The following is a 12811-nucleotide window of genomic DNA, read 5'->3' as shown; positions in this document are numbered from 1 at the left end:
AACCATCTCAGACGCCCCATTCAGATGCTCCATTCACCTAGGGCTTTGTGTATATCATATCATATCATAGAATCACAGAATATTTAGGGTTGGAAAGGACCTTAAGAACATCTAGTTCCAACCCCCCTGCCATGGGCAGGGACAACTCTCAATAAACTACTGCACAATGAGGTGACAGATTCAGTAGGAAAGTCTAAAGATAATTGTTGATAAATGCTGCTTTGATAGATTCAAAGACTTGTTTTTAGCATTGCCCCACAGCTAAAGAAAGCTAATCTGTATGTCCATGAAGCAAACAATACAAACAGTGGGAAAACCTGGCATTAAAAAGTGGAACTGAGCTTCAAACTGAGCTTCAAAGCTGAATAAATATTTGGAATATGTAAAATTTAGGAGGATGGTTACACTCACTCAGAAAAAGCAAAAAAAAAGGTGGCAAGAAATTTAGCAGTAAGCTAACTAAAGCAAAATCAGAAATTAGGAACTAAGTAGCTCGCTATTAAATTTTCTATGAATTTAAAGTCATCTAACATGATACAATTTTCAAGTAGAAAGCTGATGAATTTAGAAAGATAAATCCTATGTTTTGCAGCAGTAAAATTTATTGATAATGTGTTTCTTTGGCATTTTATGGGCAGATTCGAACTGATATTAACATTTATTATTAAAATCACATAATATGAAGACATTAATATTAATAACTGTGTATTACACTAATTCACATACAGGTAATCTGTGCAGACTGAAACGTATATTCCATCCTACAGAGACAGACAACCTCAATGGAAGAAAAGCATCAATAATGTAAAAAGGAAATGTAAAATGAAATAGGTATCAGAAAAATCTGAAATTCAAGTTACACAGAAGGTTTGCGTGCTTCATGAATAACAGAGGAAGAAAACTTCAATAACTGAGGAATCATGCTATGAAAGAAGAAGAGAAGAAGTATCAATGAAGTACAAAATAATATGCAGATTATTGTATGGAGGCATGAAACGTCTGAATATAATTTGTACTTACCAAAAAGCACAATGAGTTTTAGCTATGTTAGAATAAATACAAAGCTGAGCTTCAATTTACGTACAGATCAACATTATGAACATGGCATTTTCTCACTGTCTCAGTATCTCATGTAGAATGACAAAAGAATTTATTCCTTTCTTGCCATGTGGGTAAGCAGAAGGATAACTAAATAAGAACCAGTTTTGAAAACTCTGCTTTCTGCATTATCAAGAACAAGGTGATAGCTTTGTCTCCTTGACATACTTCCACAGCAAGCATTCCAAACACAGAAGTAGCAGATCAAACTCCCCTGACATTAAAAGATTAAATAAATCTCTGCACAGAGACTTATTCCCCACACATAGACTCTGGAACAGAAGTAGAGTCAAATTCCAATCCAACTTGCAGACTGCAGATGTCTCTTACATCTACAATGAAGTTGGCATCAATCTTGAAATGTATTGCACAACTTCACTCCAGGCATACCCAAGGCAAAATCATGTAAATATACAAGTCTGGCCACATGTTGCAGGTTAAGGCCCCCATGCATCACAATGTTATTAGAAATGTGGGGTTTTTTCCTTGCAATAAAAAAAAAAGTTTACATGTCTTTGATTACAAAGGCCACAGCATTCTCCCATCTGCTCCAACTTTACAAAACCAGAGAAAGAAGTGCAAAATTTAATTGGACTGCTTAAATAATGAAGCTTTGATATTTAATTGATTTGCTTGAAACTATACATTGCTAGAAACAAACATTATTTTAACCTGACAGTCCCATTGAGACCAATATTTCTAATTCTAAGCTGTTTATTAGCACAAATACTACTAACAGCATGCAGAAAAGAAATCTCAGATCTAGAGCTGGCTTTGAAATTCTGCTTGTTATGGTTATAGGTTAAAGCTTCGTTTTCACATCTGCTTAAGTACTACCCAATAAAGTTTGAAGCCCAGATGACAGAACCAAGGGCTGACAGTCTTCAGTGCCCCTCTACAGCTCTATAAGCCAGTATTTCCTTTAACTCATTTCCCACGTTCCTCTTGAGCTCAGCAATATGGATTTAAAGAGCATTTAAGTCTTCAATACAAGGTTGGCATCATTTCTCCAACATCTTGCTCACCTAAGTAGAACAACCCTAGATACTGCAATACAGAATGATACTAACTAACCAGAGAATCACAGTAGATAATGGTCCAATATGATCTATAAGCTTCGGAACAGCACAGAAGTTGATTCTGGGATATGCTTCTAAAAACTCTGAAGAGCTAAAGACTTTAGAATGGATGGGATGAAGTCTCTGTAAAGGAATGTCAAGCAAGAAAGCATCTGATCTTGCATAACTGGCTCTATTTCAAATGGGACAGATGTGGCACTACAAGAGTCCTTGTTAGCAAGGAGAGAAGAGCAGGAACAAACCGGAGGGTCTGCAGTCAGAGAACTGTTGGTGCGTGTGCAGGACCATTTTCCCAAAGGAACCATATTGCTGTCAATGAGCCATAACATCTCAGCTAAGGTTAGCAAAAATATTTACCTGAAAAAAAGAGGGAAAAAGATCAGGAACTACTTGACAGTTTTCCACATAGGGGAAATTATTAATAGTCACTCATAGGGCAATGGTAACCACCTACATTATTGCCTTAGCCATCTCACTGGCAAGAATGAGGAAAACATTGCATGCATACACTATAAAAAATCCCATGCTTCAAATGTATATCCATTTCTTGGCATCCAAAAATCTACTAGGGACTATGATGCAGAGAATAAATCCTGCACCCAAAGTGTCAGTCTGTCAAGATTCTACTGCAATTCTCAATACTGGCAATATCAGAAAGCCAGTAAGCATATTCTGCCAGGGTAGCACATGGAGGTTTCCCCCATGACTTACCAACATCTCTGAGGTTTATAACTTTAAACTGCTTGTGCATCTTCAATGCCTTCTACACATGCAGTACCTCTTCCAGAAAACTTCATCCACACCTGAGGTCTTCCACCGAATAGAACAGACACAAACGGAGAGCGTATGCAGTTGTAAGTCACATTGGTGGATTAAAAATACTGCTCCCCACACACACAGAAACTTACCGACAGTGAACCAAGAAATAAATTCTAGGGGAGCTCAAATGAGAAGGGCTTAGCTCTTGCACTCGCCTTGAACTGACCACGAAACTAAGCACAACCAACAACATCCCAGCAACGTAGGCATGGAGCATATGAAGCTTTGTGACATGGATGTTCACAGGTAAGTTTAAGGCATCTCAGAATTACAATACAATTTATAAAATTTATTCAAAAAGTTCTAATTCACTAATGTATTGGGTTAGCTTTACACCAAACAGATGGACAGTCTGTGTACCTATTCAATCACTCTGAGCTTTGGACTGTTGCCCCAGAGTCATATTTCTCTACTAAAATCTTAAGAGCACATACAAGCACTTACAGTGCCAATTTTCAGGACAGTTTTCATCAGTCAGAATTACTTGGAGCACGGCCCATGCTGAAAGTTGGGAAGGAGGAGGGAAATGGGATTTTTAGAATTTACTTTAGATAAAAGAAGGATATACATGCATTCAAACCTCTAAAACTGTAGCACCTTTTCCTGTGCATGGAGGTAAGGCTGTTGGTCATAGTCACAATGAGTGCAACTACCACTGTCAACCTCTCTGCCTCAACTATTTTTTATCTACATCCAATGTAAATCTAGAGCACATGTGACAAAGGTGATGGATGCATGGATGATGGGTTCAGGTTATACAGACTGGAGCTGAGGTCAGAACCAAACCAGTCAGTACCAAGAGGGTTCTTAATTTATTATTTAAAAACTTACAACCCTTGCAAGAGAGTACCCATGACAACAGTTACATCACCTGTAGGGTGAGATGTATCTCAGGCAATACAAGACAGGAAAAAGTGGTTTGTGTAATTCAAGAACTCTCAAAATAAGAGTTTCCTGTTGTACAGTTTCATTACTAAAGAATATCTCAAAGCCTTTAGGATTCCTTCCACATAAGGAAAAAAAATGTTACAGCAGAAAACAGAATGACGTTGCTTAAACTGAGCAGAACATCCATTCCTCCATCATGAAATAGCACACAGCAAAATAAGAACACGTAGCATTTTGCCATCAACAAAGCTGCCTACATGGACGCCTACTCTTTCTTATTTTTGCTATAGAGCATATTCTTTTAACTCACTCATCTCCTTTTGCATCTTTCTCACAATTATTGACTTACCTACTTTCCATACAGCTTCTTCGGACCTGTTTTTCACAAGAAAACTGACCATGGAAATAGTTATTCTCCTACAGTTCAAAATATATCATCCATTTGAATTTTTCCCTCTCCCAACATAGTTATATACCTATATATAAAAATAATTTCCTTGGGAAACAGAGGGGTTGTTCCAGGGAGTCTGAAATAACTAGAACAGGCTAGTTATGCCGCATAGATATAAGCTTCATGCTGTGATAGATTCATGCATATGGTCCCAGATCCCAGAAAGGAGCTGGCAATTACTGCATTCCAGTGCAGGACCATGGATTTTTTCCAGCTCCCTTACTCCACATGCCAGTTACAGCTGATCATGGCAGCTGAACCAGTAATGGATTTTTGCATCAGATGCACAAGAGCTAGATATACTAGATATGGAGGAGCAAACCACCAGTACATATTGCTTTTTCTTCAGATGAGAACTATTGTTTTTGACAATCATGATATTTAAGGCTCTGCTTTACTGACATCTGGCAGGATTTTAGATTTACAGATCTAGGACTGTAAGAAATGCACAGTATTTATTACCTACAGTGGTATGGGGACATATCCCTCCAAAAGTTTTAGATATTCTTCTGCTTTGTGTGAGGAAACAGCAAACAGAAACCTATGTTGCTTTTGTGCTTTTTGAAGCATTAAGCTCTCTCAGTTCCTGGAGAAATATATATACATTAAGCACACTAAGTACTCTGATTAAAGCTTAAATACTGTTTAAATCAGGTACAACTCCAATACATCCCCTCATAAAGCATAATCTGGCATTATTATGAAATTATGTGCTAGTATACAGGAATCTTCTATTTCATCCAGTTGGTCAGATAAACTGTCTCCACATACTTATCTCTGTGTTAATCCTTGAAGTGTTTTCTGGGTGCACATTTGTGAATGCGCACAAAAGTTCTCTGCATTTATTGATTTTCTCTTATAAACCACTGCTTTCTACCAAATAACCAGATCCCTGATAACTAGCCAAAGAGGTAGACTAAATCTACCTCATCTATATCTAAGCATGGCTGTGGTCATGATCCCCCACAGTGGTGCAGAAATAGCTATCTATCTTCTAGACTAGAAAAACACCTAGGAAAAGCTAAGGTGGAAAGATGGGAAAAAGAAGAAAACCCAAAATATTTCAGGCTTTCTTATGCAATGGAAAACAGAAAAAATAAAATAACTAAATTGGAAACAAAATATACACACAGAATATTTGTTATTGATGTAAAGGCAGTGTTGGTACAATTAGCCTGAATGCAGGAAAGCTTTGGGGTTTACTGAAAGAGGTAGTAATAGCCCCAACTTCCTGGCTGGTAGAATTTAGAATCTAAAAAATCTTGTGAAATTGTAACATGAGGGTAATCCCTTAAACACAAACAGAAGAAACAAACAAAAAGACAAATCAGAAAACATTAATGAAATAATAATGGAATATGATGTCAGGAATAAAAACATATAGCCCCAAAATGTTCACTCTTTGAGGTAGCTCACTACAGAGAATACAAGTTAGTGCCACTCAACAGCAAAACTGGATTAAAAATACAGAAAGGCTCATCTAACCCTCTGAAGTATATGCATCTTGAGTTCTGGAGCATGACACATCTTTGAGACTTCAACCCTTCTTTTACAAACGCAGTTTGAAATTGGCCAACAAATGCACAAAATAGTCATAGCAGACTAAAAGACAGCAGGTGCATTTAAGCCTCCTTTCCGTACGAAGCCAGGCTACAGCAAATGTAATTAAAGTTTTTAGTAAGCGTTTGCCATTTTACGAAAAGACTCGGAATTACCAGAACAGGCACTGTCGGGGCACAGCATCCCATCCCCCCTCCCCATCCTACATCGTAGTGGCCAAAGCCACATGCAAAAGCTAATAGGATGATTATCTTGTAGAAGGACTATGTTGCACAGAGAAGCTGAAGTCTGTCTTTGTGAGAATTAAGTCCTTATTGGTCAGCTGAATTATTTTCTTTTGCCATAGTGCAGCTAGGTCTTCACTGTGATCTTTCTTAAAATGGGTGAATATCAAAGAACATCGATAAGCTGGGATAAAATGCAATTGCAGATCATTCTTTTTGGTTTAAGAAATAGGGAGTTCAGGAAAGAATATGAGAGGAAATATGACTGAATTCTTCAAAAAATAAAGTTCTGCTACACTAAATTTGCAAGAGTATAATTATAACATAGTCTATACCTAACCAATTTAGCAAGGAATGATTAAGACATGATCTGTTCTACAAGAAATACCAAAATGTGACTCAAGGTAGTTCAGCACATGGTAAAAACATTGTGAAAGTGGTGTGTTCTTGGGGTTTCATCTCTCATTTCTAAGCAATTTAGAGAAGCAACACATCACAATTCACTCTCTCCATTCTGACAGGGACCACAGTGTATTTGCATTCACATAGTGAAGAAAGAACTACATGAAGGAGTTACTCCAAAGTCATAAAAATACTTGCAGCTTAGAGACTGAAACAGAACAGGAATCGCTGTCTCACAAAGTAAAACCTTCACCTCAGAAATGTGCCCAATTAGACTCAGAATAAATATGCATCACATTGACACAAGTATTTATAAACATGGAGAGCAAGCTTATTCAGAGAATTAGGCGTTCACAAGTAAAAAAAGCTTGTACCTTTGGATGGCAGCTCAAATGCAAGCTAGTGAGAAGAAATGCAAAATGTTGGACACTTTCTTAGCATAAATAGAAGCATTATGGTCCAGTAAATAAACAGTTACCATATGCTGGATACTGCCCTAGAGAGAAAACAGAAAAAAAAAAAAGATGAAATCTTAGCCTTGTGATCACTGACATATTGGAAAGTCTTACCAAAATAGGTCTGCTTTAAATAGATGAGAAGTTCCTCATTCTAATCATTAAGAAGAGAAATCAGGTAATTTTGGAAGAACTCAAGGAAGATTGCTCTGCAGTAACTCACTCTTATTCTCACAATACAAATCATAACAAAAATAATACTTCAGTTTCAATTGTACCAATGTGCCACTTGGCTCACCTCATTTTAAATAGATAATGTTAGGATTAAACTTGAGCGCGTTATACTCACAGGGGAAAAAATCACCTCCTCACCTGCATAATGAAGTCAAAGCAACCAGATATGCAGATGGTGCCCATAATGAAGGCTGACAATCACGCTGACTGTAGCTAAAGGGACACCGTTTCCTGAGGTTACACCCAGGAAGCCATGCATTTCATCTGCAGCACATGCTGAACACCAGCGCTAAAGCAAAAGTGAAACTGGCAAACACAGCCGGGTGACATCAGTAACACTTCCGTACTGAATGGAAAGGTAACGGCTATCAGAAGAGCAACTAAAAATGCTCAATACTGATGTCTTCTCAAAGACAGCTGAAATGGAAGACAACTGTCAGTTATCCAAGAGGATGAAAGCTAAGTCAAAATGGCACTGAAAAGCATGAGAAATAGCTTCCACTTTCCTTACAGGTAGGGTGCTACAGAACAGGCAAAATACTGTTCAGGTGAACCAAAACCAAGATTTTTGAACTGTATTGGTCATTACATTAAGCACCTTATTCACCCCTAACAGCTGCAGGTGGGAGCTTCCCAAATACCTCTTTATTTGCATTTATGCATGTGTTTGAGAGACTGCATGGTAAAGAAAGAATGTGCCGGATTCAAAGGTAGCTGTGGAATCAAATATCAGGTCTACGAGGCTGGCATTATGTTGAACAAGCACATAGAAGTTCCTCTTACGCTGCCATTCTTATTAGATGATGGAATACTGCAAGTAAGGAAGTAACCAACTTGAAGTTTTTAGTGATTTCAAAGAAAGGCCTATGAAAGCATACCATATGCTAAAAAAATTGTATGATTCATAATAATGTGAAAAAGATGGAAGATTCACTGAAAGAGAATGAGTTAAACATTAAACTACTACTGTGGTTCCATTTTGCCCACTAAGAAAGAATCTGTGCCACTTTTATTGAACTCCTATAGATATTTTTCATTTTACTGAAGTTAGGGCTGATAAAGTTTTATATTTAAAATGATCTTAGGAAAAGTTAAACATAGGGTTATGAAATTTTCATACAAAGGAAAGCCATCCCAAGATAGTAAAAAAGCACCTTCTTAGATCACGAACTTGAGATATCTTATTGTAATGTGAATAAACCATGGAACAATGACTATGAAACTGATTTTCCTGAATGATACAGAGTACACTGAAATAAGTACCATAAATCAGCAACTGTTCTATGAGTGGATTTTTTTAATGAAAAACAAAAGAGATGTAATGTGTTTGTGCGTATCAGTACACAAAGCTGCAATTAAGGCTGCATACTGCCCCTTCAAAATGAAGCAGAATAGAGTTAATGAACATGGAGAAGAAAAAAAAAAAGTCAGGATTACAGACAAGAACACAAGGAGGGATTTAATACTTTCCTTGATGACAGAGCAACCTTAGATCAAAATTAATAAATAAATGGATAAATTGAGATTCAGTTATCAGTGCTACATGTCCATATATCCTTTTAGAAGGGAGACAGCACGCAACCAACCTTGCTTCTACGCAGATCTCATATTCTTCGTTATTTTCTGTTCCCTGGCATCTATTTAAGCCAGCTCCAGCTGGCCTTACACTGTCCAGCAAGCTGGCCTTACACTGTCCAGAAATCTGGCCTAGGGCCATTTACTCCCTTAATACACTTGCTACTCCTACATCTTCTATTTTCTAGCATAATCTGATTTTCAACAGAAAAAACAAAAAAAAAAAACAAACTCAACCCTATACATTAAAATAACCACAAACATTTAAATGTTGACAAATCATATTTAAAAGCAGAAACTGACAGCAGAGCTGAGATAAACCATAACAAAGATGGTGCTGGAGACACTATGGAAACAAAAAGTGAGTTTGAATGAGATGGACCTCTAAGAGAAAAATCACGAGGAACCCGTATTCTATCACTGTGTCCTAAGGTGAACATTTAAAGAGCACATCTCCTCCATTCAAGCCTCATTTTTATCTCAGGTTCAACCCATGTCCTCTTTTGAGGATATTTCCAACTCTAGTGTTCCCATAACAACAATCTAAGACCCTAAAGGAACATACATTTAAGTGGAGAGTGAGCATTGCTTAGAGCATTTCCAAAAACAAAAAGAAAAAAGCCTTAATCTGCATGATGGAGTACTTATACATGTGAGAAAACATACCAATGGCCTCTTACAGTACTATTATCTCAGCTCATAGCACGCTTAAGCCTCAGTGCCTCAGTGAAGGAGTCCTAGGGAGTGGCTTCCTTAAACTTGTAGAGCATCTTTCCAAACAGTGGTCTCTCCAGACATGAGGAGAATCACCTCTTCTGGAAGGTCCAAGATTCTTGGCCCTTCTGTTCAAAACTCCAACATACCTATTCACATTGTATTAACATCCTCACTACCTGTACCCATGCAAAACCAAAAGCCCCAAACCCCAAAAGATCCCATACTACCTCAGGTGCAAGAAACAAAGTTATCCCAACAGACCAAGAAATATATACAGAGAAGAGATTGAAAACAAATTTTCTAAGCCCTACTATCACAGCTCCTGTATTAGAAGAACTAATTTTAGCATTATTAATAGTAAGGCATGCAGATTTCCAATGCAGAACAAAAGCACATCTCAGAAGATAATTAAGAGGAACTTAAGTCTTCATAAAAACCTTCCTGCCTAAATGCACCATGAATTACTGCGTCTTACAATCAGAAAACATCTATTTTCAGCAAGCTTTGGAAAACCAACATGCAGCGTATTCAACCCTAGCCGTATGAAACCTGAAACAAACTGGCATCTCATGGAGATGAAACACAGCAGACCCCAACTAGCATTAGAGAGTCACATTCCTGCATAAATACATACGCACATCATGCTTACCCTCAGTGAGACCAACAATGTAAGAAAAGATATTACTGTGTACACCTGATGGGTCCTAAGCACAGGACAGGGATCTCAGGGAGCAAAAGGAATCTTGAAACAAAGTAGGAACTCATATTCTTCTCCCTTACAAAACTTGCTAGGATTTCTCTCTAATTATTCTATGAATTTTTAAAATAAATAATAAAACTAAATACCATCTGTCTGAATTTACATATTTTCTAGGATGGCTTGATTAGACAGCATACAGAGAAGTCATCAGCCAGGCTAGTAATATATGACTGATAATCTGTAAATACCTATCAAAAATGATTCTTGCTTGTTTGTCAAACCTGTGTCCACTCCATCCCCTCTCTAAATGGAGACCCCACAAACCCAGTGACGTGCAGGCCTTACAGCTGGTGTCATGGCTGAGGGAAAGAACTTTTCCCCAATCTCACCCATTCACTAGGACAAACGAAGCTTAATGGGCAAGCAATAAAGAAAAATTATCCTGTGCAGATACTCCTCTCATCCAGCCCCCTGGAGTGATCCGCTCTGTAGTGTTGCCATAGAAAATGGAAAGGAAGCCTCCAATTAGGGAAGAGGTCACCCTTACGCATGGGTATTATGTAAATATCAGTCAGCAAGCACCCTGCAAAAAGAAAGGCCTTATCCTGACAGCCCTCCAAGGGCAGGCCTCAGGTTTGCTCTTAAGACAACCCTTGTCAGCGGGGCTCGGCTTGCAAGAGCCGCTCCAACCCCCCGCCACGGCCCCGGGCCGCCCGCCTGAGCCCAGGTAAAGCCCGGGGTAGCGGGGGGAGCAGAGCCCCGGCCGGGCAGGGACACGCCGCACCGTTATCCAGTCCTCCCGCAGGTACCGGCGGCTGCCGGCAGGGATGCGCGAACAGGGGCATCCCCTCGGGGCTCTGGGCGACCGGAGCTCTCCCCCTCCTCGGCCGCGCCCCGGCTGGCTGATGGCTGCGGGGGGGTTGCGGGAATTCAGGAGCAGGCGGGGAGCCCTGTTAGGAGCTGCCTCTCCCCGCCTGAGGACCGGCAGCGCCCAGCCCAGCCAAGGACCGGGCGCCCTTCCCGGGGCTTCCTCGCCCGTCGGGTCACCGGCACGGTGGAACGCACGGAGCCGGGCACGGCCTCCCCCCACCCCGGGCTGCACTTTTTCCCCTTCGAGCACATCACACGATCAAAGTCCCCGAGTGCAGCAGCATCCCCTATCCATCCACCCATCCTCCCACCCATCCTCCCTCCCTCCCCCACCCCGTCCCCCGTGCAGTCTCCGCATCTCCCTCTCGTGCCTCCCGCCGCCGGTACTCACCCACGCCGCGGCCGGGAACGGCGGCAGGGCCCCGCCAAGCCCCTGTCCCGCTGCTGCCCCGGGGGGGGACCCGCTGGCGCTATGCGGTCGGAGTGGCGAAGCAGGCGGCGGAATCTCCGCCCGGCAGCCGCACCTCGCTGCCGGCGCCGGGCTCCCTCCCCAGCTGTCACCGGCGGCCCGCCCTCGGGAGGCGGCAGCCCCGCCCCGAGCGGCGGGGGGAGCCCCGATAACGCTGCCGCCGCGGGTCGGGGCTCTCTCGGCCTCTGCCGGTGCCCAGGGACCCGCTCCTGCTCCAGGAAACTTCCCCCCGCTCTGAATGAAGAGAAGTCACCGCGGCCCGGTGGGCTCGGTGTGACAGCCCCGTGTCGGGCTTGCCATTCCCATAGGTGGGGACTCCTGCCCATGGAGAATAGTGTGCTGAGAAGGATTTACCTGTCTTGAGTTTCTATGTTACGCCCTGCGGTAGCACACAGTTAGACACGGGGTTGTCAGAGTAACTCAACTGCTAGCCCTTGTTATCCCTGCCAGAAGACCATAAACCCCAATACCCCTTAAAACCTCATTATTTTGTTAGAATGGGACAAAATAGCTGCTTGAGGTTCCCAGGCCAGGCTTTGCTTGTGGGTTTCATACCAAAGTACCTCTTCTGCACTGCCATACTTGTCTTTGAACATGCCTTTACTAAAATGCCGTGCAGTATCAAGGAGAAGATGAACAGTTTTGCCATTCTAGTTGGGTTTGTTTGTGGTGTTTTTTTTTGTGTTGTTCCTGCTGGGGTGGTAGGTCTTAACTTAACAAGACATGATGGATATGGGAAAATAGCTAGATTTGAAAGAAGAACTGCAAAAACAAGAAACATGCATCAGTCTTGACACATGAGAAGGAGGTTGATGTGGTTCATCAGAAAGGCACCTCTGAAAGCACCGCTGAGCTGCAACACACAAAGCTGACAAAAGGACGCTTCAGTCTAGCAGTCTGGCCATAACACTACTGATGGCCAAACCCAATGCTTCAAATATGAATTTGAAATGGAATGCACAGGTTAACAGTTAAGGCAACTAAACAGTCAGAACTACCTTTAGAGACCAAAAGGGAACGTGCACTGCTGAGCACTGTGAAGCAATGTGGAAACAAATTTCTTTTTGAAGGGATTTTCAGATAGGAGCTAAAGGAATTCTGTAGCCAGAACAACACTGAAAGTTTCTCCTCTACAGACAAAATGCTGGTTTGGGTTTCAAAATCTGTACCAATTTAATGTCCCAGCTGGCATTAATTACTTCATATAGTTAATGTGTCCATTTTCCCAGACAGCTCCAGGTATAAACATTTTATATATGTGCTCTTAAAA

At 41.0% G+C, this 12811-nt stretch overlaps 1 protein-coding gene across 1 annotated transcript in view; it reads right to left on the bottom strand.

Annotated features, from left to right (window-relative positions):
• Positions 1-11630, bottom strand: part of JAKMIP1 (janus kinase and microtubule interacting protein 1) — a 139965-nt gene extending 128335 nt beyond the window's left edge. Inside the window, exon 1 of the mRNA XM_061468850.1 lies at positions 11464-11630. The gene's annotated coding sequence lies outside the window, so the exon portion shown is untranslated. The remainder of the gene's footprint in view (positions 1-11463) is intronic.
• Between the last annotated feature and the right edge of the window lie 1181 nt (positions 11631-12811).

The sequence above is a fragment of the Pezoporus flaviventris genome, unplaced genomic scaffold, assembly GCF_033815535.1.
Source record: "Pezoporus flaviventris isolate CSIRO_AGI_PZ_B2104156 unplaced genomic scaffold, CSIRO_AGI_Pfla_v1 ptg000002l, whole genome shotgun sequence".
Classification (NCBI taxonomy): Eukaryota; Metazoa; Chordata; class Aves; order Psittaciformes; family Psittacidae; genus Pezoporus; species Pezoporus flaviventris.
This window is presented reverse-complemented; position numbering and strand designations above follow the sequence as displayed.